This window comes from Carcharodon carcharias, chromosome 18 (genome assembly GCF_017639515.1).
Source record: "Carcharodon carcharias isolate sCarCar2 chromosome 18, sCarCar2.pri, whole genome shotgun sequence".
Lineage (NCBI taxonomy): Eukaryota > Metazoa > Chordata > Chondrichthyes > Lamniformes > Lamnidae > Carcharodon > Carcharodon carcharias.
The window spans coordinates 64,471,546-64,497,032 of record NC_054484.1 but is presented as its reverse complement, the minus strand read 5'-3'; the positions used below and the strand labels follow the sequence as shown (position 1 = coordinate 64,497,032).

The following is a 25,487-nucleotide window of genomic DNA, read 5'->3' as shown; positions in this document are numbered from 1 at the left end:
CATGTCTTTGTTAGCAGTAAACTTGATTATTCTAACAAATTCCTCATTGCCCTCCAACATTCTAACTTCATAAACCTGAGCTCACCCAAAACTCTGCTGCCCATGTCTTAAATAAAACAAATCACTCAAAGAGATTCATTGCACCTATTTCAAGAAGAGACAAGGAGAGAAGGGAGCCCCTAGCGTGGTGGGAAGCAAGAACCATTTGAACTAGGATATCGATTGTTGTTGTTTGTTAAGTATAACCTTTGCTGCATAATAAATTGTCCTGAGAACTCTGAATAAAGTGCCTCCTCATCTGAAACTTATTGTCTCTGAACCTCTTGGGTCATCTATCACCCCTATGCTCGCTGACCTCCACTGGTGTCGGATCATGCAAATCGTTGATTTTAAAATTTTCATTTTTTTTTTCAAATCCCTCCATGGTCCTACCTCTCCCTATTTTTTTTTTTAAATCTCCTCCAGCCCCACAACCCTTTGAGATACCTGTACTTTTCTAATTCCGGCTTCTTCAGCATCCTGATTTTATTTATTTCTACGCAATTCACACAAAGTACAAATGACCATGATTTACAAAAATTGCGGGATTCAAATACATCAGTTCTTATACATTGAAAAGGGAGGGAGAGGTAGTAAGCATTTGCTTTAAATTTGATTTCCCCTCAAGGAATACAGGGGGAGAAAGAGTCACAATGTAACAATAGGAAAGAAAGCCAAAAAGCTGAAGCCTCATGTTATGTACTGAGATAATTACAGTTACTTATGATACATGAGTTTACACATTCACAATGGGATGTTACGGGACCAAAAAGGAGACCAAGAAGGATGGGTATTAAGAACAGTACTTTAGCCAATTACTCCACCATTAGTGACTTTGCCTTCAACTGCCTAGGGCTGAAGCTCACCAATCTTTTCCCTTAGCCTCTTTTTCTTTATTTAAAATGCTCTTTAAAGATTGCCTCTTTGACCAAGCTTTTGGCCAAATATCCTAATATTGCTTAATGTGGCTTAGCATCTAATATATTTTTTTCCTTTGTTCTTTCATGGGATGTGGGCATCTCTGGCAAGGCCAGCATTTGATGCCCATCCCTAATTGCCCTTGAACTGAGTGGCTTGCTAGGCCATTTCAGAGGACAGTTAAAGAGTCAACCACATTGCTATGGGTCTGGAGTCATATGTAAGCCAGACCGGGTAACAATGGCAGATTTCCATCCCTCATGGACATTTGTGAACCAGATGGGTTTTTACAACAATTAATGATAGTTTTCATGGTTACCATCACTGAGATTAGCTTTCTATTCCAGGTTTAGTAATTGAATTTAAATTCCACCAGCTGGCGTGGTGGGATTTGAACCCGTGTCCCCGGAGCATTAGCCTGGGCCTCTGGATTACTAGTCCAGTGACATTGCTACTACACCACTGTCTCCCCTTAAATTATATTGCAATTATAATTATAAGCAAGTATATTGCTTTATAATGTTCCGGTGAAGCACCCTGAGACTTATAATTAGATTAAAGGCGCCGTATAATTTATTTTAAAATTCCTTCATGGCATGGAGGTGTTGTGGTCTAATCCACCATTTGTTACCTATCCCTTGTTGCCCTTGAGAAGGTGGTGCTGAGCTACCTTCTTGAACCGCTGCTGTTCATGTGGTGTAGGTACACACAGTTTTGTTAGGGAGTGACTTCCAGGATTTTGACCCAGTGACAGTGAAGGTACTGGCAATATAATTCCAAATCAGGATGGTGTGTGGCTTGAAGGGGAACTTGCAATTGGTGTGTTCTCATGCATCTGCTGCCCTGTCTTTCTAAGTGGCCAAGGTCATGAGGTTGAAAGATGCTGTCAAAGGAGCCTTGGTGAGTTGCTGCAGTGCATCTTGTACATTATGGAAGATTGCCCAGGAGTGTGTACAATGTCGGGTAGATGCTAGTGTTGCAGCTGTACTGGAACAGCTTGGCTAGTAGCTTTATTCGTTCTGGAGCACAAAACTTCAGTACTACTGTTGGAATGTTGTCAGGACCCATGGCCTCTGCAGTACCTAGTGCCTTCAGCCATTTCTTGATACAAATCAAATTGGCTGAGAACTGGCATCTGTGATGTTGAGAACTTTAGGAGGATGCTGAGATGGGTTATCCACTGTACACTTCTGGCCGAAGATGGTTTTCAGTGTTTCAGCCTTGTCTTTTGCACTGATGCGCTGGGTTCTCACATTATTGAGGATGGGGACATTCCTGGAGCCTCCTTCTTTGGTTAGTTGTTTAATTGTCCACCACCATTAACAACTGGATATGGCAGGAATGCAGAGCTTTGATTTGAGCTGTTGATTTTGGGATCGCTTTGCTCTGTCTATTCCATGCTGCTTCTCCTGTTTGGCATGCAAGTAGTCCTGTCTTGTAGCTTCACCAGGTTATGACCTCATTGCTAGCTATGCCTGTTGCTGTTCCTGGCATGCTGTCCTGAACTCTTCTTTGAACTAGTGTTGATCTCCCAGCTTGATGATAATGATAGAGTGGGGGATATGCGGGGCCTTAAGGTTACGGATTGTGGTTGAACACAACTCTGCTGCTGCTGAAGGCGCATTGCACCTCATGGATGTCCAGTTTTGAGTGCTAGATCTGTTCCAACTCTATCCCATTTAGCACGATGGTAGTGCCACACAACACGATGGAAAGTATCCTCAGGGATTTTAAAACTAAGTATGTCTGTTCAGGTGAATGTCACAGATCGCTCAATATATTTTAAGAAAAGTAATTCTCCCAGCTAATAATAACTAGTACAGGATACTGGTAACTCAGTTCTGAACAGGTAGAGAAGATGGAGGGTAGGAATGTGGCAAATGGAACATTGCTTTCAGATGATAGAAGCATGGGTATGGGTTTCAGCAGCAGTGTGGAACAGGTAGAGTGGATGTGGATGATGTTGTGAATTTGGAAAAGTGCTCTTGATAATGGATAGTACATAGGGCCCAAAGCTCATCTTTGGTTTGAATAGCATGTGAAAGTTTTATCAAATGATATGAATCAAAGTCAAATGGAGATGAGGCAAAGATCAGATTTGTTCAAAAGGGGTGGTTGGGAGGCGGAGAAGGATGGTAATGTGGTAGTTTTAGGGAGCAAATAGTATCCTTTGTAAACAGTATGTTGCCTATCTGTTACCAGGGTGAGGGACATCTCAAACTAGCTTGCAAGGATAATGGAGAGGAAGGGGGAGGATACAGCGTTTGAAACACATTGAGACAAGTAACATAGGAAAGAGTATGCAAGAGGACCTTTTATTTTGAATTTATTCTTTCATGAGATGTAAGCATCGCTGGCAAGGTTAGCATTTGTTGCCCATCCCTAATTGCTCTTGAACTAAGTGGCTTGCTAGGCCATTTCAGAAGGCAGATAAGAGTCAGCCACATTGCTGTGGGTCTGGTGTCATATGTTTTGCTGGTCCGCTGAATTTTCTGTCCTGCCCGCGACGGGTCCTACAGTGGGTGGGATTGGAAAATCCTGGCCTTCAAGGGTTATAAGGGTGTCAGATTTTCTTCCCTCAAAGACTTTTAGTGAACCAGATGGGTTTTTATGACACCAATGATAATTTGATGGTTACCATTACTGAGACTGGTTTTTAATTCCTGATTTATTAATTGAATTCAGATTCCACCAGCTGCCACAGTGGGATTTGAACCCATGTCCTCAGAGCATTAGCCTGGGCCTCTGAATTACTAGTCAATTGACATTACCACTATGCCACCATCTCCCCCTAATTGGAGAGTTTGGACAGTAACAGAAACTAGGAGCTAAATCAAAGAACTGGATCTCAAAGATTGTAATCCTTGAATTATTGCCCAAGCCGCACATTAATTGGTGTAGGAATAAAAAGATTAGAGTAAACACATGGCTGAAGGAGTAGTGTAGAAAAGGAGAGTTCCATTTCATTAGACCATAAGACCATAAGATGTAGGAGCAGAAGTAGGCCATTTGGCCCATCGCATCTGCTCCACCATCCAATGAGATCATGGCTGATCTGAAAATCCTCAATTCCACTTTCCTGCCTTTTTCCCCATGACCCTTGATTCCCTTACTGATTAAAAATCTGTCTATCTCAGCCTTGAATATCCTTAACAACCCAGCCTCTACAGCCCTCTGCGGTAAAGAATCCCACAGATTCACCACCCTCTGAGAGTAGAAATTCCTCCTCATCTCTCTCTTAAATAGGCGACCCCTTACTCTGAGATTATGCCTTCTGGACCTAGACTCTCCCACAAGAGGAAACAGCCTCTCAGCATCTACCCTGTCAAGCCCCCTAGGAATCTTATATGCTTCAATAAGGTCGCCTCTCATTCTTCTAAACTCCAATGAGTACAGCCCCAACCAACTTAACCTCTCCTCATAAGAAAATCCCTCCATATCCGGGATCAATCTTCTCTGGACTGCCTCCGATGCCAGTATATCTTTCCTTAGATAAAGGGGCCAAAGCTGTTCAGTGTTTTGGGTGTGGTTTAACTAGTGCCTTGTATAGTTTTAGCAAGACTTCCCTATTTTTATACTCCATTCTCTTTGAAATAAAGGCCAACATTCCATTTGCCTTCCCTAACACCTGCTATAATTGTGTGCTAGCTTTTTATGGTTCATGCACAAGGACCCCCAAATCCCTGTGTGCTGCAGCTTTCTGCAGTCTTTCTCCAGCATGGTTCAAGTGAAGCCCGTCGCACCAGAACAGCTCCCTTCTACCCCAGTACTGATGCCAATGCCCCATGAACTGATACCCATTCCCCCCGCATCAATCTTTGACCAAGGAAATAACTCCTTGACTTTATTTACCCTATGCCAGTTTGCCTGTGGCTCAGGTAGTAATCCCAAGATTACCACCTTGGAGGTTCTGCTTTTGAATTTAGCTCCTATCTGTTCAAATTCTTTCAGCAGAGCCTCCTTTCTAGTCCTACTAATGTTATCGGTACCAACTTGGATGACAACAACTGGATCCCTCTCCTCCCACCCCAAGTTCCTCTCCAGCCCTGAGGAGATGTCCTTATCCCTAGCACTGGGCAGGCAACAGCCTTCGGGACTCATGCTCACGGCTGCAGAGAACGTATTTATCCCCCTAATCATACTGTCCTCTACCACTACCATGTTCCTATTTCCCCCTCAGTTAAATGGCTCCCTGCCATTCTGTGCTGTGGTCAGTTCGCTCATCCTTCCTGCAGTCCCCACTCTCATCCATACAGCTTGCAAGAGCCTTGTAACTGTTGGATAATTGGAGGGGCCGAGGCTCCTCAAACACCAGCCCCTGGGTGCCCATGCCTGTCTCACTTACACCCTCCTATCTCTGCTCACAGACCAAATTTGAATGACCTAATCTGAGGGGTGTGACCACCTCCTGGAGCAAAGTATCCAGGTAACTTTCTTCCTCTCTGATGTGGCACAATATCTGCAGCTCAGACTCCAGTTGCTCAACTCGGATCCGATTTTCCTGAAGCTGCAAACACTACAGATGTGTTCACTCTGGATCACGTTGGATGGTATGTCATGTGTCACGAGGCTATGTCTGTTTATTTTTGAAAATATGATTTTTCAGCTTTCAACTGACTGGAGATGTTGCAAATTGAACTGAGACAGAGCAAAATGCTTAAAAATGCAAGGCCGCATTCCAAGGTGAGAACCAAATAAATCACCCTCAAGGGAGTGTGAAGAGAAAGACGTTTATTATAATCCAGATGCCCATCAAAACTTGTAACTGTCTAAGGAAGAGATATTGGGTCATAACTAAAGAGATGGCCCGCAGAAATTAGAAAAAATAAATACATACTTGCCTGACCTTGAAAATTACGCTGACACTTCCGATCGCCGGAGCTGCTTGAGGCCTGCATCGAAAGGCTCCTCGGAGGCCCCAGCGAAGTGCAGCTCTGGGGGATTCAAGGAAGACGTGCCTCCTTTTTTACGGTACTAGTTGCCGAAAAGCAGGTATGTTTGAAAGGCCCAGTGAAATTGACAGGCCAGGGAGAAGGTAAGTGTCTAAGTTAAGTGCATAGGATTTGAGGGGTATGGGGGGTGGTCGGATGTTGGGGCAGAGGGGGTGATGGGGTCGGACGTCATGGAGGTCAGAGGTTGGGGTTTGGGTAAGGGGTGTCAGAGGCCTTGGGGTGGGCTGGGGTATGTCAGAGGTTGGGAAGGTGAGGGTCTGGGAGGGTCAGATGTCGGGGGGGTTGGGCATCAGCGGGGGTAGGGGTGTCGGAGGTCAGGGGATGGGACGGGGTAGGTCAGAGGTCGGGGTCAGAGGGATGGGCTGGCGTGTGGGGGTGTCGGATGTTGGCAGGTTCGGGTGGGGGGAATCAGAGGCCGGGAGGTTGTCAGGTATCAGATCAGGCCCACAGCGGCGATCGGAGGTCGGAGGAGTGCAGATCCGTGGGCGGGGGGGTGGGAGAGGGGGCGGTGGTGTCGAAGGTGTGGTGGGGCGGGGCGGTTAAGAGAGGATATAACGAGAGGTAAGCAAGCAGTAGAGACTTTATGGGTAGAATTAATAGAAAATGATTTAAGGCTGCAGTGGGAGGTGCGCAAGGCCCTCTATTCGCAGCTGTGAAGTGCTAGATTGCAAACATGCAGAAAGTTTATAAGCACGTAGCAAAGGCATTGTGCTTTTCATGGGGATTTTAACTTCCATATAGATTGGGATAAAGAAACTAGCACATGTCAGAAAAATAGTGAATTTCTTGAGCGTGGCCAGGATAATTTTCTGCAAAAATATGTCATAGAAGTACGAAGGGGGGCATGTAACACTTGCGCCACACAAATGCCTGGCAAGGACCATCTCCAATGAGAGAGAATCTAACTATTATCCCTTGACATTCAATGGCATTACCATCACCCCCCCACTATCAACATTCTGGGGGTTACCATTGACCAGAAACTGAACTTGACTAGCCATAAAACTAATTTGGCTAAAACAGCAAGTCAGAAGCTAGGAATCCTGCAGTGAGTAACTCATCTCCTGACTCCCCAAAGCCTCTCTACCATCTACCAGGCACAAGTCAGGAGTGTGATGGAATAGTTTCCACTAAACTGGATGAGTGCAGCTCCAATAACATTCAAGAAGCTTGATGTCATCCAGGACAAAGCAGCCCACTTGATCAGCGCCACATCCACAAACATTCACTCCCTCCACCACCGATGTGCAGTGACAGCAGTGTGTACCACCTACAAGATGCACTGCAGAAACTCATTAAGGCTCCTAAGGCAGCATCTTCCAAACCCACGACCACTACCATCTAAAAGGGGAAGGGCAGCAAATAGATGGGAACACCACCATCTGGAAGTTCCCCTCCAAGCCACTCACCATCCTGACTTGGAAATATATCGCCGTTCCTTCACTGTCACTGAGTCAAAATCCTGAAACTTCCTCTCTAACAGCACTGTGGATGTACCTGCACCACATGGACTGTAGTGCTTCAAGAAGGCAGCTCATCACCACCCACTCAAGGGCAATTAGGGATGGGCAATAAATTCTGGCCTAGCCAATGACGCTCAATCCCATGATTGAATAAAGAAGTCATATTAGATTATGTAACGAGTAATGAGGCAGATTTAGTTAACAGCCTAACAGTCTGTGAATATTTATCTATTGTGATTGCAATATGATTGAGGTCAAGATAGGCTTTGAAAGAGAGAAGCGCAAAATAGCTGCCAGGATTCTAGGTTTAGAAAAGGCTGATTTCAATGCGGTGAGAAAGAGATTGTCCACAGTAAGATAGGCAAGTCTGTTAATGAATAAAATAACAGAAGATCAATGTGAGGGTTTAAAAAAGAATTTCTGATAAAACTAAAAGAAAAAGTATACTGAAATTCAAAAAATAGCACAGGTCCTGGTGAAGGGGCTAGATACACAGAACAGCAAAGGGGACCAAACAAAGTAAGAGCTACAACAATGGAGAATGGAAAATAACTGGCCAGGGATATCAAAATTAAGCTCAGGTCAATGTGGAACCCTTGAAAACTAATAACGATGATATTGCCAATGGGATATGGTGGACAAGCTGAATAATTACTTTGTGCCAATATTTACAGTACAGGAAGAGGTTAGCATGCCAAACATCCCAATGAAATTAATATTGAATCAGGGATATGGAGGAAAATGACTTATGAAGAAAGTAATGGTACTAAAGAGTGGTAAGTACCCAGAACAAAATTGTTTCCATCCCAGGGTTTTAAAGAAAGTAGGTGTGAACAATACAGATGCACCCCAACTATAATCTCCCAAAGTTCTCTTGACTCAGGGGATATATGAGCATATGTACGAGCATATGAATTAGGAGGAGTAGGCCACTTGGCCCTTCGAGCCTGCTCCACCATTCAAAAAGATCATTGCTCATCTGTCTGTAACCTCCTGCCTACCCCCGATAACCTCTGACCCCTTTGTTTATTAAGAACCTATCTACCTCTGCCTTGAAAACAGTCAAGGACTCTGCTTCCACTGCTTTTTGAAGAAAGGAGTTCCAAAGACTCACTAACACCTGAGAGAAAAAATTTCTTCTCATCTCTGTCTTAAATGGGCAACTCGTTGCTTTTAAATAGTGACCCTACTTCAAGATTCTCCCACAAGATTCTCCCATCATCTTCAATTCATCCTGTTAAGACCCCTCAGGATCTTATATGTTTCAATCAAGTCGCATCTTACTCTTCTGAACTCCAGCAGATGCAAGCCTAGCCTGTCCAATCTTTCCTCATAAGATAACCCACCCATTCCTGGTATTGATCTGGTAAACCTTCTCTGAACTGTCCTTATGCATTTATATCCTTCCTTAAACAAGGAAGTTCACAGTACTCCAGATGTGGTCTCATCAGTGTTCTGAATAACTGAAGCATTACCTCTCTACTTTTATATTCAATTCCCTTCGCAATAAACGATAACTTTCTATTAGCTTTCCTGATTATTTGCTGTACCTGCATACTAGCCTTTTGTGATTCATGCACTAAGACGCCCAGATCCCTCTGAATCTTAGAGCTCTGCAATCTCTTGCCATTTAGATAATAGGCTTCTTTTTTATTCTCAACAAAAACAGAATTACCTGGAAAAACTCAGCAGGTCTGGCAGCATCGGCGGAGAAGAAAAGAGTTGACGTTTCAAGTCCTCATGACCCTTCAGCAGAACTGGGTGAATCCAAGGAGAGGGGTGAAATATAAGCTGGTTTAAGGTCGGGGGTGGTTGGCAAGGTAGAGAGAAATGTAGGAAGAATGGAATTGTGCCTCAATAGGTGTCAGTCCTTACAGTTAAAAAGAAAAAGCTGGGTCCACCCCTGACCTTAAACCAGCTTATATTTCACCCCTCTCCTTGGATTCACCCAGTTCTGCTGAAGGGTCATGAGGACTCGAAACGTCAACTCTTTTCTTCTCCGCCGATGCTGCCAGACCTGCTGAGTTTTTCCAGGTAATTCTGTTTTTGTTTTGGATTTCAAGCATCCGTAGTTTTTTGTTTTTATTTCTTTTTTATTCTTCCTGCCAAAATGGACAATTTCAAATTTTCTCATGTTATACTCCATTTGCCAGATCTTTGCCCACTCACTTATCTTACCTATGTCCCGTTGTAGCCTCATGTCTCTTCACAACTTACTTTCCTATCCATCTTTGTATCATCAGCAAATTTAGCAACGAAATCTTCTGTCCCTTCATCCAAGTCATTTACATAAATTGTAAAAAGTTGAGGCCCGAGCACTGATCCCTGTTTCACACCACTCATCACATCCCGCCAATCAGAAATAGACCCACTTATGGCTACCCTGCTTCCTGCTTCCTGTTAGCTAGTCAATCTTCTATCCGTGCCAATATGTTACCACCTATACCATGAGCTTTTATTTTCCGCAATAACCTTTGACGTAGCATCTTACAAATGCCTTTCCTTTAGATTGGAAAATTGCGCATGTTACTCTGTAAGGGTGAGAGGGGGAAATCATGGAATTATAGACCAGCTGACCTAACATCTATTGTCAAGGAAATTATTTGGGTCTATAATTAAAAACAGGATGACTGAACACCTTGAAAATTTTCAGCTGATCAGAGAAAACCACATGGATTTGCAAAGGGTGGATCATGCTTGATGAACCTGATTAAATGTTTTGAAGAGATGACTAAAATAGAGGACAAGGAAATATCTACGGATGGTGTTTATATGGGCTTCTACAAGGTACTTTATGAAGTTCCTCCTAGGACACTGTTAAAGCTGAAGCTCATGGAATTGAAGACAAATTATTGAGTTGATTAGGAAATTGGCTGAATGGCAGGAGAAAGAGGGTAGGAACTCTGGGCAAGTGATCTAAAACATAGAATCACAGAGCGGCCTCCTGTGCTGCAAGTGTTCAGCCCATCAATTTTATGCCAGCTTTTTGCAAGAACAGTCTAGTTCCCATTCCCTTGCTCTTTCCTTGTAGCCCTGCAATTATTTCCCTTCGAGTACTCATCTAATTCGCTTTTGAAAGCCACAACTGAACCTGCCTCCCCCACCCTTTCAGGTAGTGTGTTCCAGATCATAACCACTTACTGCGTTAAAAAAAAGGTTCCTCATTTTGCCTTTGGTTCTTTTGCCAGTCATCTTAATTCTGTATCTTCTAGTTCTTGACCCTTTCTAGACCGCTCACGGTTTTGAGCATCTCTCTCAAATTTAATCTCAATCCTCTGTGTTGAGACAAGAACAACCTTAGCTTCTCCAATCTATCCATGTAATTTAAGTCCCTCATCCCTGGAACTTTTCCAGTAAATTTTTCTTCACTTTTTCCCAAGGTCTTCACATTCTTCCTGTGGTGCCCAGGATTGAGCATGGTATTCCAGATGTGGCCAAGCCTTTTTTTTAAATATAAAGGTTCATCATTATACTCTCTGCTTTTATGGTTAAACTCCATGTTCCACTATGCTTTTTTAACTGTTTTCTCAACTTGTCCTGTTACCTACAATGATTTGAGCAGGTTCAGGTCCTTCTGTTCTTATACCCTCTTTTAAATTGTACCCTTATGTGTATTTTCTCTCTCTATCTTCCTACCAAAATGTATTACTTTGCACTTCTCTGTGTTTAATTTAATCTGCTATGTGTCTGCCATTCCACCAGCCTGTCTATGTCCTATTGATGTCTATCACCATCCTTCTCACTGTTAATTACAGTTCCAAGTTTTCTGTCACCTCTAATATTTTGAAATTGTGCCCTGTACACATAAGTCCAAGTCATTAATATATATCACAAAAAGCAGCGGTCCTAGCACTGACTCCTAGGGAACCAAACTATATACTTTCCTCCAGTCCAAGAGACAACCATTCACCACTACTTTGTTTCCTGCCCTTTAGCAATCTCATATCCAAGATGCCACTGCCCATTATATTCCACAGGCTTCAACTTTGCTGACATATTTATTATGTGGCGCTTTATAAAACGTCTTTTGGAAGTCCATATACATTACATCAACCACACTGCCCTCATCAAACCTTTCTCTTACCTCATCAAAAAATCAATCAATTGACACTCGTGGTGTCCCACAAGATGTGTTCGTTCCTCAACTATTCACCGTGTTAATTAACGACTTAGACCATGGGCTGTAAAGCCCCATATCCAAGTTTGTTGATAACACAAAGATAGGCGGCATTGTCAGAAAGTGTAGATGGAGCCACAAAATTACAAGGCGATATTGATAGATCAAGTGAATAGGCAAATCTGTGGCAAACGGATTACAATTTGGCAAATCTGAGATAATCCATTTTGAACCATAAGGGATAGAACAGAATACTTTCTAAATGGTGAAAAGCTAGAAACAGGGGGGTCCAGGAACATAGATCATTAAAATGTCATGAGCAGGTGCATAAAATAATTAAAAGACTAATGGAACGCTGGTCTTTATGTCTAGAGAACTAGAATACAAGCTACAGCTACAAAAAGCCCTAGTTACACCACACCTAGAATACTGCAAGCAGTTCTGGAATCAACATCCAACATCCTGGGAAGGATCTATTTACCTTGGAGGAAGTGCAGTATAGATTTACTGCAATGATACCTGGACTCCAAGGGTTAGTTAAAAGGTCCTCAGATAATAAACCAGTCCATGATTGCATGCAGCAAGACCCAGGCAACATTCAAGAAAGAGTCTAACCATCTCCCTTTGACATTTGATGGTTATGAGGGAGTCTAACCATCTCCAAATCCTCCAGCATCAAGATCCCAGGGATCACCATTGACCATAAAATTAACTGAACCAGCCATATGACTACTATGCCTACATTGGCAGGTCAGAACCAATTCTGTGGAGGGTGACTAATTGTCTGACTCTCCAAAGCTCATGCAGTGTTTACAAGACACAAATCAGGAGCAATACTCCACTTGCTTGGGTAAGTGCAGCTTAAAAAACACTAAAGAAGCTTGACACCATCCAGGACAAAGCAGTGCACTTAATTGGTACCTCATCCACCACCTTAAACATTCATTCGCTCCACCAGCAGCTCAACTTGGCTACAGTTAGTACCACTTACAAGAAGCACTGCAGCAACTTGCCAAGGCTTCTTCAACAGCACCTCCTAAACCTGTCAGCTGTACCACCTAGATAAACAAGGGCAGTAGGTGCATGAGAATACCACCCACCAAGTTCCCCTCACAGTTACACACCATCCTGACTTGGAATTACATCACCGTTCCTTCATCATCTCCCTACCTAAACAGCAGTGGTTTAACAAGGCGACCTTCTCAAGGGGGCTTAGGGATCAACAATAAATGCTGGCCTTACCAGTGATGCCCATATCCCACGAATGAATAAAAAAAGACAAGTGTATGGGTTGTTTCCCACAGGCACTGTATGCATGAAAAATGTTTATGAAATATTTATTTAATAAATTACATAATTTATGAAGGAGCCCACAAAATCCATTCTACAGTGAGTTCCATGTGATATTGCAGTGAATGCCATCCCTACCTGTTTTGGCTTTTAGTTCCCAATCAAAAACACTTTGCAAATCACTTCTTTCACTTTAGCAATTACTTGAATAATCATATCATTTGTTATAATGGGGGAAAAAAAGCACACTGGGAAGATTATAAATTTTTAGTATGGCTTGTGCTACATATTCTTTTTTGTCTTTACAGGGTATTATGAGAACAAATTCACTTTTGTAATGTGAGTTTTTTTCCTTAAAGAAACAACAGTGCACATTTTCTTGCAGCACTGCTCCTGTTAATAACAATTTAAAAACCAACTTCCAAACTAGGATTTTTCTTTAAATTGATTGTCCAACAATCAAAACTGGATGAGCAAACATTTCCTGGAACATGCTTCAGCTGAGTATTCAATACCTTCCAGTGTTTAAAAAGAGAGTAACTAAAGTGAATGTTGATCCTCTAGAGAAAGTGTGTCTGGGCAATTAATAATGGGAAATAAGGCAATGCTGGATGCATTGAACAGATATTTTGTCTGTCTTCACAGAAGAAGACACAAATAATATCCCAAAAATGCTTGCAAATCAAGAGGTGTAAAGGAGGGAAGAACTTATACAATCACTAGGAAAAGAGTATTGAGAAAATTATTAGAATTAAAGGCTTACAAATACCCAGGTCCCGATGGACTTCATCCTGGGATTTCAAAAGAAATGTCTCCTGAGGTAACAGATGCATTGGCTTTAATTTTACAAAATTCCTTAAAAACGGAAAGATCCTATCAGATTGGAAAATAGTGAATGTAACTCTTCTATTCAAAAAAGGAGGGAGACAGAAAGCAGGAAACTACAGGTGAGTTAGCCTAACATCTGTCATAGGGAAAATATTAGAATAGACTATTAAGGAGCTTATAGCAGGGCACTTAGAAAATCTTAATGAAATCAGGCAGAGTCAGCATGGTTGTGTGGAAGGGGAATTGTGTTTGACTAGTTCTTTGAGGAAGTAACAAGCAAGATGGATGAAGGGAGACTTGTCGATTTGGTGTACTTGGATTTCCAAAAGCCATTGAGAGGGTGCCACATCAAAGGTTACTACACAAATTAAGACCTCATAAAGTAGAGCTAACACATTAGGATGGACAGGGGAATGGTTAGCTAACAGGAAACAGAGAGTAGGTATAAATGGGTTATTTTTTGGTTGGGGGAATGTAACGAGTGGTGTGCCACAGTGATCAGTGCTGGGGCTTCAACTATTTACAATCTATATCAATGATTTGGATAGAAAGGCCAAATGTATGGTTACTAAATTCGTTGATGATACAAAGATAGGTCGAAGAGTAAGTTGTGAAGAGGGGACATAAGGAGTCAGCAATCATTGAAGTGAGTGGGAAAAATTTAGCAGATGGAATATAATGTGAAAAAATATGAACTTAACAACTTTGTTAGGAAGAATAAGAAAACAGTACATTACTTAAATAGAGAGAGCTTGCAGAGCTTTTTGGTGCAGAAGGATTGGGTGCCCTGGTACATGAATTACAGAAGTTTAGTATGCGGTTACAGCAAGTGATTAGGAAGGTAAATTGAATGTTGTCATTTATTGCAAGGGAAATGGATTATAAAAGTATTTAAGTTTTGCTACAGTTGTACAGAGCATTGGTGAGACCAAGTATGGAGTACAATGTACTGTTATGGTCTCCTTATTTAAGAAAGGATATAGCTGCACAGAAGCAGTGCAGAGAAAGCTCACTTGATTGATTCCTGGGATGAAGCGGTTGTCTTCTGGGGAAAGGCTGGGCAGGTTGAACCTGTATCCATTGGAGTTTAGAAGAATGAGAGATGATCTTATTAAAACTTAGAAGATCCTGAGGAGAGCTGACACGGTAGATGCTGAAAGGATGTTTCCCTTTATGGGAGAGACTAAAACTAGGAGATACCGATTAAAAGTAAGGGATCTCTCAGTTAAGACGGAGACGAGGAGAAATTTTTCTTGCAGATGGTTGTTTGTGGAATTCATTTTCCCTGGGAATGATGGAGGCAGGGATAATGAACATTTTTAAAGCTGAGAAAGACAGATTCTTGACTGACAAGGGAATCAAAGGGTATAGGGTGTAGACAGGCAAATAGAGGCCACACCAAATCAGCCATGGTCTTATCAAATGGTGGAGCAGGCTGGAGGGGTTGAATGGCCTAATCCTAATTTGTATGTTCAAAATCCCTGTCCACTTTTCATGGAATTCCATGTTTGATTTCTTTCAATCAGCTACACCCTGCCACAGTATTGAAATGGTTCACATCAAAGTCACAAATCAATCCTATGTGACTGTGACAATGGCAAACTATCTATCCTCATTCTTTTTAACCCATCTGCAGCTTGTGGCAGTGTTGCCCACACCATCCTCCTCCATCACCATTCCACCATTGTCAGGTTGGCTGGTATTGTCTCGCCAGGTCCCATTCTTATCTGTGCAGTTGTAGCACAGAGTTACTACAATGGCTTCTGTTCCCATTCCTGCACCATTATCTCTGGTGGCCCTGAGGATCTATCCTCAGGACCCTCCGATTTCTCATCTACATGATAATGCTTGGCGATATCATCCACTTGTATGCGGACGACACCCAGCTCTACCCTGCCACCTCCTCTTTCGACCCCTCTACTCTCTCTAAATTGTCAGGCTTGCCTGACATTCATTTTCTTTGGGCTCTGCCATAAATTAATTCCCTAAACACCAACTCCATCTTCTCTCCCTGGCAATGGTCTAAGGCTGAATCAGACTGTTCACAATCTTGGTGTCAATATTTGCCCCTGATATGAGCTTCTGATCTCATTTTTGTCTCATTGCTGAGGCCTCCTATTTCCATCGTCTGACTCCACCCGCCATAGTTCAGTGGCTGTTGAAACCCTCATCTACGTCTCTGCTACCTCTAGCTTTGACCAATCCAATGCACTCTTGACTGGCCTCCCATGTTCACTAGCCTCTGCTATCCATGTTCTAACTCACATCATGTCCCATTCACCCAACACCTCTGTGTTCACTGACCTCTCATGGCTTCCAATTAAACAATGCTTAGTTTTTAAAATCCTTTTCAAATCCCTCTATTGCCCCTATGTCGGTAATCTTCTCCATTGTATAACACTCAGAGAAATCTGTGCTTCTCCAACTCTGGTCACTTGAGTAGCTCCAATTTTAATTGCTCCACCACTGGTGGCCATGCTGTCAAGGCCCCAAGCTCTGAAATTGCCTTCCTAAACCTCCCTACCTTTCCTACCTGTTTAAGCTACTCCATAAAACTTACTCTTTGACCAAATGTGTGGTCATTTGCCCATATATCTCCTTATGTAGCTCAGTGCCAATAATGCTCCTGTGAAACACCTTGGGACATTTTACCACGTTAAAGATGCTATGTAAATACAAGTTGATGTTAAGTGGATTTCAGTTCAATTCAAAACCAACTCCACTCCTGTAGCTTGAAGTAAAGAAATCAATGCTTGGTGACCTTGAAGAACAATGAAAAAAAAAATGACTTGCACCAGTCTCCACTCCTTGACAAGTAACTGGATATTTGCTAGGTAGAAGTGAAACTTTGATTTTTTAAAATCATCATTATATTCCTAATTTAAAAGAATCCACTTTGAATAAATTTAAACAAACATGTGACCCTTGATTTATTGAGCCATAGAATTGAAAAGCAGGAAAGTTACGTTAAACTTATACAAAACCTTGGTTAGATCACACTTGGAATTACTATGTATAGTCCTGTACTTCATATTAGACAAAGAATATACAAGCACAGGAGCAGGTGCAAAAATGGTGCTAGAAGTGAGAGTAATATCAGGAAAGGTTGAAAATAGGTTGGGAAAAAAGCTGAGAGACGACCTGACAGAAGTTGACAAGATTATGAAAGGGTTGAAAAGATGTTTTCACTTTTGGGAGAGTACAGAACTAGGGGCCAAAAATACAAGGATTGTCACAAATAAATCCAATAGGGGATTCAGGAGAAACATCTTTACCTAGCGAGGGGTTAGAATGCAGAACTTGCTACCACAAGCAATATTTGAGGAAACTATCATAGATGCACTTAAGAGGAAGGTACATCAACACATGATGGAGAAGGGAATAAAAGGATGCACATAGGAAGAACAGCAGCTAAGGCTGCTAAGGAAGCATAAATATTGACATTGACCTGGTGGGGCTGAATAACCTGTTTCTATGCTGTAAATATAAGCATTTCTGAAATCATTATTTGGCTAATTGCCTGACTTGATTAATGCAAGTCTGTCTGATATCTTATGAGTTATAATGTAAAGTGTGATTTACTTGTACTTTTGGCAACTAGATGCATTCCCCATTCTTAAATGCAACTAAATGTATCCATTAAAAAATAAATAAATCAATGAAAAAACATACAATTATTGAAAATACATACAATCAGAAGAGAAGGTGGGTAAAGCAGCCGTCTCTCTGAACTTTCACCTGGAGGACTACAGTCTTCTGTTAGGGAAGACTAGTGCTGGAGCATTATCTGTTTGCACAATTCTCATTCTTCAAGGACTGCAGTTACTCCAATCCTTCATTACTCAGTTGATCTTTATTTCTACTGAAAGAGAGAATAAATAGAAACTAAGCACAAACCTCAGACTTCCGAATTAGCAATTCAATCTTCTTAAATACCAGCAATTTTAGCAAATGCAAAAAAAAACAAATAATGTGCATTTGTATTGCTGTGCATAAACTATTCATTACTGCTACCAAACTATGTGGAATTGTTTGCATCATTGCCTCCTAACCAATTTCATTAACTGTAATTTTCTATAAGTGACATCAGCAGGCAACACATTTCCCACTAAGGCATCAAGCTGATTCTAAAACATGCCTCGCTACATATCAAAAATTGGTGAAAATTCAAATCATCCACCCTACTTTTGAGTGGAAGGTTATACATCAGTACTGGCTACTATTTATAGCCTTCAGATTTGGGTCTGAAAATCAAACAAGAATTCCCATTCATAAATACTATACCTAAGCTTACTTACGCAAAGTGCTGCTTGATCAAGGGACCAGAAGGCTGCTGCACCCAGACAGTCTTACCCCAATATGCATCAGGGCTACAGGAGAAAAGGACGATAAGGCTGAAGCAAAATAAAAATAAAATGTTGAGGAATTTCCATAATAGTTCAGTGGGTCACATTAATGCGTGGGTCATTGAGCCATATGTACTGCAAATGTACAAGCTTTAACCTAGAGTTTATGCTGAATGAACTTATCTAAGCCCAAGTGGTCAGGGCACAGCTTAACTTCAAATTCCCTGGGATGTGGAGAGGGAATGAGTGGTCTATTTCCTCATGTACAAATATTATCCAGCAACTGTTGAAGATAGGTTACATTTGTGGGTGACTGGTCTCACATTTAAGCATTCTCTAAATTTGTACTCAAGCTTAAATTACTGTCTTGGATGGGGAGATAAGGCAGATTACTAATCACTAGGCTTTCTGAAATCCATATGTAGTACCAAGGGAAATTCAGAAACCTAAAGGGATACAAACTTACTTCCTATCCACATTATCTTCCCATGTACTATATACAAAGCCCCCAGAAGTACCATCTTCAGTTACTCTGAATCACAAAAGGCATAGGTGTAAAAACAGAATGGGTGGTCCACTATAAGCTTTGAAATAAGTCAGGGACCTTAATTTTTTACCTTGCTCTACACTTCAATGGAATCTATAAGTTTGTTATTGTATGTTCAAAACTTAAAACAGGATTCAATAGTAAAATTTAGATTTTTTTTTACTTAATAGCTTAATAATAAACATTTTACATTTACCTCACAACCACACGAGTACGTCTGAGATCTGAACTCCTTATATCTTGTTGAACATCTGCAATTTGCTTACTCTAGATGATCATGATGAGCTTTATACATCTCATCCTAAAATATCAGTGGCAATAGGAGCCCTGGATGATTTCTTTATCATGCCAGTTGCCATTCCATTCTCTCAAGGAAGGGCATTCAAACATTGTTACTTTCCTGACATTTGATTAGCTTGATGCGAAAGATGGGCATCATCTTAATAGAAAAGTGTTTAGCAAAACATCTCTTTAACTACTTGCAAGCTAAATTCCAAGAGGATTAACAATTACAATACCACCTATGCCATTTTGTAAACCATTGCTTGGCAAACCTCAGAACTCTTTGAAGAGATAAGTCTGATAGGTCATCATACCATGTTTCTACGGATAGTCAACCAGGGTTCATTTGGCCACCTTGTACTGGAGTACTTCTCAACACCTTCAAACTAGGCGAGGAGAGTGCATCTCAAATATTCATCTTTGGGCCCTTCGTAACAATATCAAATGTCCTTGCAGGCAAATTTAACCATGCCTTATGTTGTTGAATTATGTTAACTTGCTAAACTACCTGGTGTCCTACCTGTTTTGCATGCTGATGATCTAAAATGGCTGGAATTACAGGTCAAGTCTTCATACGCTAAATAAATTATTGTCAATATGATTTTTAAAATTATCCACCAGATGGCACTGTGCTGAACTATATCCAAAGTTGATTATGCACTAGATGGCGTTGCAAGTTGTTCAATGCAGTTTTCTCTTTATATGCATATATTATAATGCTCAAGTCAAGCTCCTTTCAACTCAAAACCAAAATGGCAGCTGAGCTGTGCCAGTATTCTTAACAAATGTGTGAATTTCAAAGTAATTCATTGTATGTGAAGTGCTTTGAGATATTTGAGAGGCATGATGTGATTCAAAATAAATGCAAGTCTTTTTTCTTTCTTATTAATCTGTGATGCAATGGTAGCAACAACGATTAACATGTAAAAGTATAGGATGCTTGGAATTTGCCACAGTTATACTTAATTACACAAGACTGTCTTTTCACTAACAGCTGCCTATTAGTTGGAAGGTTGTGGATAGTGGGAAAGCTGCAGGTAGATTCAGAATTTGAGAGGATGGGAGTCGGCAGTGGGTGATATGTCAAGTCTGGCGACGAGGTGGTGGGGCGGTGTGGTGTTGGGGTGTGGGTATAGTAGGGGAAAGAGCAGAAAAATCAATGGAGGGAGAGTGGAGTACACATGGACATAGCATTGGGGTCCTTTTTCCTCGACTGAAGATTCCCCTCTACCTTGGTAAAACATCTCTCTTGTTGCAATTTTGCCCGAACTCTTTCTCTTCCCCTCAGGGCGGTAAGTTCTCCTAGTCTTCACTTTCCCCCTCAGCAGCCACTGCCATTTACAACTTCTTTGATACATCTTTTACTTCTCTCCTTACTGCCTGCTTTTGTCACATTAAACTTCTGTCATTTAAACATCTCTTGTTCTCCATCTCATCACAGACTTCATTTATTTTCCTCCCACCTTTCTTCCCTACCTTTGTCTCTCCCTTCTAAGCTATTCATCTGTAAACTTCATTGATCTGAAACGTTAACCCAACCTTCCTCTCCTTGCAGATGCTCCCCAACCAGCCTGTTACCACCATTTTCTGTTGTATTACCAAGATTTATTCATTTGAATGTGTAATTCATTAATTTAGAAATTATAATTAAATGTTTTAAATAATATCATAACAGACCTGGTTAACTTAAATATTGGACAGACCGAGAGGAATTCTCATGGTAGCCGTAGTTTGTACGTGCAACGTCATCGATTTGTCATAAAAATGTTAAAGTAACCGATTAGAATTCTTTTTGGCATAATGTGATTGCGTCACTCACAAAAATGTTATCGGCAAGGAGTGACATATTTGCAATATAGTGACAATGAATGAATCAGAAAACTTCTACATGAAACGTCAGACACAGAGGATATAAAAATATTCCATACCTTGCCTTTCAACACTTTATAAGGCAAATCATTTTAAAATGTTTTCCATTATAATTATTCTATTCAATTACAAAAAATGTTTTATACAAGCCAGACACCATCCGGGAGAAAGCAACCTGCTTCATTAACAACCCATCCACCACTGGCAGTGGTGTGCACCACTGACAAGGTACACTGCAATCAACTCGCTGAGGCTCCTTCGACAGCACCTCACAAACCAGCGACATCAGCCACCCAGAAGAAGAGGGCAGCAGGCACTTGAGAATAACACCACTTGCAAGCTCCCTCCAAGTCACAAATCATCCTGACTTGGAAGTATAAAGTTTTTAAATTAACTTTCGGGATGTGGCCATCACTGGCTAGGCCTAGCATTTACTGCCTATCCCTAATTGCCCTTGAGAAGGTGGTGGTGAGCTGAAAATACAGGGTGCTTGTGATTTTCCACAGTCATACGTAATTACACAAGATTGCCTTTTTACTAACAGCTGCCTATTACTTGGAAGGCTGTGGATAGTGGGAAAGCTGTAGGTAGATTCAGAAGTTGAGAGGACAGGTGTCTGCAGTGGGTAGTATGTCAAGTATGGCACTAAGGTTGGGGGCTGCTGGTCCGGTAGTGGGGTGTGGGCATAGGGGGAAGTGCAGAAAAATCTTGAACCGCTGCAGTCTATGTGGTGTAGGTACATCCACAGTACTGTTTAGGAGGGGTTCCAGGATTTTGACCCAGTGAAGAAACGGCAATATGTTTCCAAGTCAGGGTGGTGAGTGGCTTAAAGCAGAACTGCCTAGTAGTGATGTTCCTAAGTGTCTGCTCCCTTTGTCCTTCTAGATGGTAGCAGTCGTGGGTTTGGAAGGTGCTGTCTAAGGAGCCTCGGTGAGTTCCTACAGTGCATCTTGTAGATGCTACACACTGCTGTTACTATGCGTCAGTGGTGGAGGGAATGAATGTTTGTGGATGGGGTGCTAATTAAGAGGGCTGCTTCGTCCTGGATGGTGTCAAGCTTCTCGAGTGTTGTTGGAGCTTCGCTCATCCAGGTAAGTGGAGAGTATTCCATCACACTCCTGACTTGTGCCTTGTAGATGGTGGACAGGATTTGGGGTGTCAGGTGGTGAGTTACTGCAGCAGGATTTCGAGCCACCTACCTGCTCTTGAAGCCACGGTATTTATATGTCTAGTCCAGTTCAGTTCGTGGTCAACGGTAACCCCCAGGATGTTGATAGTGTGGAAATCAGCGATGGCAATGCCACTGAATGTCAAGGGGCGATGGTTAGATTTTCTGTTATTGGAGATGGTCATTGGCTGGCGCTTGTGTGGTGCAAATGTTCCTTGTCACTTGTAAGCTCAAGCCTGGATATTGCCCAGGTCTTGCTGCATTTGGACATGGACTGCTTCAGTATCTGAGGAGTTGTGAACGGTGCTGAACATTGCGAACATCACCACTTCTGACCTTATGATGGAAGGAAGGTCATTGATGAAGAAGCTGAAGATGGTTAGGCCTATGATACTACCCTGAGGAACTCCTGCAGTGATGCCCTGGAACGGAGATGACTGAACTCCAACAACCTCAACCATCTTACTTTGGGCTAGGTTTGACTCCAATCAGTGGAGAGTTTTCCCCAATATTCCCATTGACTCCAGTTTTTTTAGGGCTCCTTGATGCCTCATTCGGTCAAATGCTGCCTTGATGTCAAGGACAGTCATTCCCACCTGTACCTATACCATACGGACTACAGAGGTTCAAGGAGGTGGTTCATGCACAGCTTCTAAAGGGCAATTAGGAATGGGCAACAAATGTTGACATTGCCAGCAACATCGCATAAAAAAAAAACTACAATAGTCACCTTTTTGGTCCCTCCTTTCTTTGATCTTCTTTTACTATTTATTTGTTCATAAAAGACTTTGGATTCCTTTCCTTTTTATTTTAGCTGCTAATCTATTCTTTGCTTTTTCTTGCTCCCCCTACTTCTTGTTTAAGATCTCCTCTGTACTTTCTATATTCAGTTTGGTTCTCTGTTGCATTATAGGCATTACAATTGTTCTTAATCTCCTTTTTCGTCTCATTTTAATCTCCATTGCTGGAGGCATCTAGGGATCTCTAGCTTTGAATGCCATTTTTTTCTCCCTCACAGGAACTCTGTACCCAAACCATCACCTCTTTGAAGGCCTTCCAAACACTGTTTTGCCTACCAATATTTGATTCCACTGCACCTGCGACAGATCACTTTTCAATTCACGGAAATTATCCCTCCTCTAGTTAAGTATTTTTATGTTCGACTGTACCTTGGTCCTTGTTCATAACTATTCTAAACTTGATGATATCACAATCACTGTCCCCCAGTGCACTCCCACTGAAACATACTCCATTTCATCCCCCAGAATGAGATCTAACACTGCTCCTGCCTCATTTGGTTAGAAATCGAGAAAGCTTTTGCGTGCACATTTTAGGAATTACTTAATTTCTGACACAAGGTTGTAGACCTGGAACATTAACTCTGTTTCTCTCTCCAGAGATGCTGTCAGATTTGCCAAGCATTTCCAGCATTTTCTGCATTTATTTCAGGAATTGCTCCCACTTTTTGCCTTTTACGTGGTTACTCTCCTAGTCTAGATGAGGATAATTAAAATCTTCCATTATCACTCTTGCTGTAGTTTCTGAAGCCTTTTGCAATTTGCCTTCAAACTTGCACATCTATCACCTTCCCATTATTTTGAGTTCTATAGCATACATGCCGCAGTGTCACACTTTAACCAAATAGTCTCTGTCAATGACTTCTTAGCTACATTTTTCCAATCCTCCCCTTCTTTGAGCCAGGCCTCTTATTGCCACTATATCTACGCCTGTGTGGTGACTTGTGCCTGCAGCTCACCAACCTTATTTATTGCGCTCAGCGCATTTATGAATATTCACTCCAAATTCATTTGACTACCTCTGATTTGCTCCCTGTCTGATTCCACATATTTCTGAACGATTCTTGACTCTAGTGCTACTGCATTTTCCTCTTCCAGCCCTCTGTGCACCTTGTTTCTCCTGTCTAATTCATCCTGCTGCCTAGCCCCCACCAAACCAATTTAAACCCTTCTCCAAAGGAGTGCCTTCTCATGAGGACATTAGTCCCAGCTCTGTTGACGTACAGCCTGTTCACCTTGAACAGCTCCTGCCCTGGAACTGGTTCTTGTGCCCCAGGAATCTGAAGCCTTTCCTCCTGCATCATTTGTCAAAGCACAGATAACCTGTTTTATCCTACCATTCGTACGCTGGTTTGTGCATGACACAGAGTAATCCAGCCTTTACGGCATTTGAAATCCCACTTATTAGCAACCTCCCTAGCTGCTGAAGTTTTGCCATCAGGGCCTAGAAATATACAAACATATTCAGCATGTTAATGTGGTAACTAGGGAGGTCATGTATTATAACAGACTTGGTATCAGACCTCTATATGTGGGAGAATGCTTGAGAAACAATGACAAAAATAATTCAATTTCAGTTCATTAGCAAAGCCATTGGTAATTAGAATCTATAGTTAATTCAAGGTTTTATAAAGAATTAGTTTTACTAAAATGGCGTAAAACTTAATCGCGTGAATTGGTTAACTCAACTTCATGGAGATGTTGCTGATTTTGAAAATAAACAAGGAAACCATGCATGTTCCTAAAGTTAAAAGGACACAGAGCTAGACGAAGTCAAGGTGGCTAACCAGTCATTTCTAAATGAATGGGACAGGTTGATGGATCAGCTAGTCTTTTCCGGTTGGGCATTTTTGTACACTTGAACCCCTTCTCTCTACTACCTCTATCTCCCTTCTTTAATTCCCTCACACCTGTACTTTTGACTAGTCTCTCCATTCCCCAAAACGTTTTTCAGAAAACAAATGGCACAATTTGTAGAAACTGGCTCCAGATTGCATAACTGTCAGGTGATATACTCTCACTATAATGTATCAAGTATTGTGCAAAACAGTGTGACACCGTTAATAGTGACAACACTTACCCCAGCATCACCTGCAGGAGGAACATATATTACAGGTACTTATAATGGCTTTCAATGAAACATGTACCAATTATGCTGACTTGCGTATATAAAATAAATTACCTTGAAACTTTGCAATATAGCCCCTGTGTTGCACACTCTGGTTACTGGGTCCACAAAACTTTCTCATGCTTTCCACAAATATTTTCCAGCTGCCATTTTATTTCTCAGTAACCTAAAATAAAAAATGAAATGTCATTTTAAAAAAAGATACATTTCTCAATTGCATAATTAAATATATTCAGTTAATTGTCTTTGTGCATTTTACTACCCTCATTTAGGCCTCTTCTTGTCTCAAAAAGGTTAAACTTTGAATGAATATTTTTATCCTCTAACAATTAAGATACAGCAATTGTATATCTATTCATTTTGAGCATGTGCAGTTTGCAGAACTTTCCAGAATGCAATCTGTGCATCATCAGGACAGGAAAGTAGAAGGTATGTTCCCTCATCCTATGACAATTTGAGAACTACTTTTTTTTTTCCCAGAAGACTTTGAAATAGATTCAAATTTCCAAGCTTTCATCAGGCAATTGATGTTTTTATATAAATATACAAATTTATGTTATTGAAATATTATATAAGTGCACTGTTGATGACAGTGACAGTAGTCCAGCTCACAAATTTCTGTTCTTTAATTTTAACAAGTAGAAATTTTATGTTCATTTGTTTGAAGACAAGAACAAAAAATGAACCAGCTGATGATGGGGTAAACAATAACGCAATTGACAGGAAAATAAGAACAAGAGTTG

The 25,487-nt window shown here is 41.4% G+C and overlaps 1 protein-coding gene across 26 annotated transcripts in view; it reads right to left on the bottom strand.

The window, feature by feature from the left end:
- Positions 1-25,487, bottom strand: part of LOC121290601 (zinc finger and BTB domain-containing protein 20-like) — a 326,665-nt gene that overhangs the window by 14,426 nt on the left and 286,752 nt on the right. For 22 of the 26 annotated variants that reach the window (XM_041211246.1, XM_041211243.1, XM_041211253.1 and 19 more), the window contains 3 exons: positions 24,799-24,910; positions 17,906-18,001; positions 17,299-17,469 (listed from right to left, as the gene is read on the bottom strand). The gene's annotated coding sequence lies outside the window, so the exon portion shown is untranslated. Of the gene's footprint in view, positions 1-5,803; positions 6,030-17,298; positions 17,470-17,905; positions 18,002-24,798; positions 24,911-25,487 lie in introns of those variants that run through there. The other 4 variants (XM_041211249.1, XM_041211250.1, XM_041211251.1 and 1 more) reach the window with 4 other exon arrangements.